The sequence below is a fragment of the Pteropus vampyrus genome, unplaced genomic scaffold (genome assembly GCF_000151845.1).
Source record: "Pteropus vampyrus isolate Shadow unplaced genomic scaffold, Pvam_2.0 Scaffold1, whole genome shotgun sequence".
NCBI lineage: Eukaryota > Metazoa > Chordata > Mammalia > Chiroptera > Pteropodidae > Pteropus > Pteropus vampyrus.
Window position 1 is genome coordinate 11,213,672 of NW_011888782.1, and position 2,945 is coordinate 11,216,616.

The 2,945-nt window shown below is 38.1% G+C and overlaps 1 pseudogene; it reads right to left on the reverse strand.

Moving 5' to 3' along the window:
• Window positions 1-1,007: 1,007 nt before the first annotated feature.
• LOC111736773 lies at window positions 1,008-1,126 on the reverse strand (annotated as a pseudogene).
• Between the last annotated feature and the right edge of the window lie 1,819 nt (window positions 1,127-2,945).

Consider the following 2,945-nt stretch of genomic DNA (forward strand, 5'->3'; position numbering starts at 1 on the left):
CATGTCATGAAATGTTCCAGAAACAAAGAAAAATTCTCTCACCCACGGAAGAAAATCTGAACAGCAAGGCAGTGTAGAGGAATCCTCAAAGACTTTCTGTCCTAAAGAAGCTGGGAATTAGGGTTTAGCTGGAAGCTACTGTTTAAAGGAAAATTGAGATAGCCATATCGTTGGAAAAGGAGAATGGGAAGTAACTTCATAATTTTGTAACTTAGGAACCTCAGGCAAATTATGTTCCTGTTCCTGTTTCATCATCTATAAAATGTTGATTTTAATTGTATTTACCTGTTGACATTGATGTGAGGTTAAAAATGAATTTGTACATGAAAGTACTTAGCAGAATACCTGGCAGGGAGTAAACACCCAAAATTCTTCAATTATTTTAATTATTTGGTGGTAAATGTCTGAGAAATTATTCGAGGAAGAGCAGGATGGGAATGACCTGGATCATTGGGTCGGGCAGGGGGAAATCTCATTCTACCTGGGAGGTTCAACTTATTCCCTGTCCAAATTGTTTTAGTGTTTAATTCAATGATTCTCAGGGTTGATCTCCCTTATCCATTAACTGGCCTATGCTACTATAACTGGTTATAATTTGGAAATCCTATTCCTCTTGTTTTCTTGCCTGAATCCATAATATATTTAAGTGAACCAGAAATCTCATTTGTATGCCATTGCCAACTGTGTTTTACTTCCCAGCAGTTCTGGAGAAGATATTTTATAGGGGCAAGTAGATATTACTTTCAGTATCGTGGGAGGTTCCTGAGGCCCCTGGACCAAGATGGTTCCTGGAGAATTTGAGTTTTGTATAGAGTTCTCATTTCCTGTATGTCTATAGTCTAGAGAAAGTGTTAAATGGCTAAAGATCCAGGCCCTTTACCTGATCTCTGTAGACATTTTTTTTTTTTTTTAATTTTTTAGGCGAGGCAACCCTTGGTTAACCTCACAGATTGCAAGGAACTTGTCATCTTACAATCCCTTATTTGTCATTATTTTTTTTTTTTTAACTCCGATAGCACCTGGTCTTCCTAGGTGATCTCCCATCCAAATATTAACCAGGCCCAACCCTGCTTAGCTTCCGAGATCAGACGGGATCGGGCTTGTTTAGGGTAGCATGACCGTAGATTCTGTTGACTTTTAAAAGTTTCACATATAAAGACTTTAGAATATTTATGTGCCTCTGTGATGGGATGCAAAATGGTATCTGTCTATGTAAGTGTCCATCTTTCTGAGAAGAGGATCATTGCTTTCTTCATATTCTCAAATGGTTAAAAAAAAAAAATGGCTTAGGAAAACAAAGGACAATTAAAGTTTAGATTTCCCACCCGCAGAATAATCAGACCAATAACTAAAACACAGAATATTAAGAAAGAAAGGAGCTTATAAACAAGTCATCCAACCCTACAACCTCTCTCTCCCTACTCCTAACATTACAGTTGAAAAAACCAAGGCTCTAGAAGCCACTTTTCTCTTTCTCCAACTTATAGTTTACTTTTAATTTTATTTTGGATTTAGACTGGTCAAAGGCTTTCCTGCCTTCTCTTCAGAGATGTAATATAATATGAACTCATAAGAATTGTGGTTTGTTTGTTTTCTTGTAATCTGAAACAGCTTTTATCAAAAACCTAATTCATGAGAAGATAATCATGCAGGAAAAAGCAGATCTTTGTGAGATTCTTTTTTCCCTTTCCTTTAAGATATCAGGACTATAAAGTATTATTTTTTCCTTTTGTTTTCTCTCTTATTAAAAGCAAGAGTCTATCCATTTTTACCCCCTCATCCTTCAGTCTAGTCTCACGCATGGGATTAATTAGATAAGGCAAATCACAGAAAGAACATTTGTCTTTATCCAGGAAATTGTTTTCAGAATTTTTTGATGTTGTCCTAGCATTTCCACGTTTTTAGTGGCTTTTTGTAAAGACAAATGGACTCAACTGCTTTTAATGCCTGGTGAGGCAAGCATTCTCTTATGTGTGTGAATGTACATATGAGAAACATTAATTTTTAATTTACTCTGTTTACCTTGAGAAACTGCCAGTGGATGATTCAGATATTCCACAGAAAGGGGCTTTTCTTTTATAATATAGGACAAAGGACAGCTAAGCATGTGTTCCTTCTTCAAAGCAGAGGTTCAGAGGGAAAGGACAACAGTATTTGTGTAGCTTACAAAAGGACCATTTTGACTTTGTAAACACTCATATAATTGTATTAAGAGTAGCTACCAACTCTTTTCATCTAGTATAGGCTTAAAAATGAAGCTTAGATACAGTGATAAAGAACCAGCATGGGTTATTGCCATCTTCCTTTAATTCAACAACTCCTTATGTGTTTGTGTTTCAGAATCAAGTCTCAGGACAGTGACTTGCATAGTGGTCATTGTAGGCTGGTCTCTGATTTCCAGAACCAGGTGTAACACCAACACTGGGCATGTCCCCAGTTCTCATCACCTGTTTTGGATTTGTGTGCCTCAGGAGGCTGAATGCACAGGGCCTGTTGATTCCAAGGGGGAGCAAAACTTCCTAGCTTCCCCGAGAGGGGTTTGGGATGAAAACTAGAGAATTCCAAAAGACTCTCCAATAACTGCTGTATATAACCTGATTCTGGGGCTTGGAGCCTTCTTCAACTCTCCCTAGATTGTACAAAAACTACTACGGTTTACTCGATTTACTCCGACAAAAGGGGCCAGTCCTGATTCCAAATGCCAGGAGAGAACTGGAGAATCTGAACAACTCGCTACTGCTGTCACCACACAGGGCCTCATACCAAGACTGCCATGTCTGATCGTGTTAAGTTGCATTGTCCAAGAGCAGCACATTTAAGGGGACACCGTTTACCTCGTAGATATTATAGACTTGTGTGGTTATTAAAACGGTTTTCTGGCAGATGGCATTAAGGTGACTTGTCCTAACAAAATTGGTGTGTTAGTGCAGTTTTAGGTAATGTGA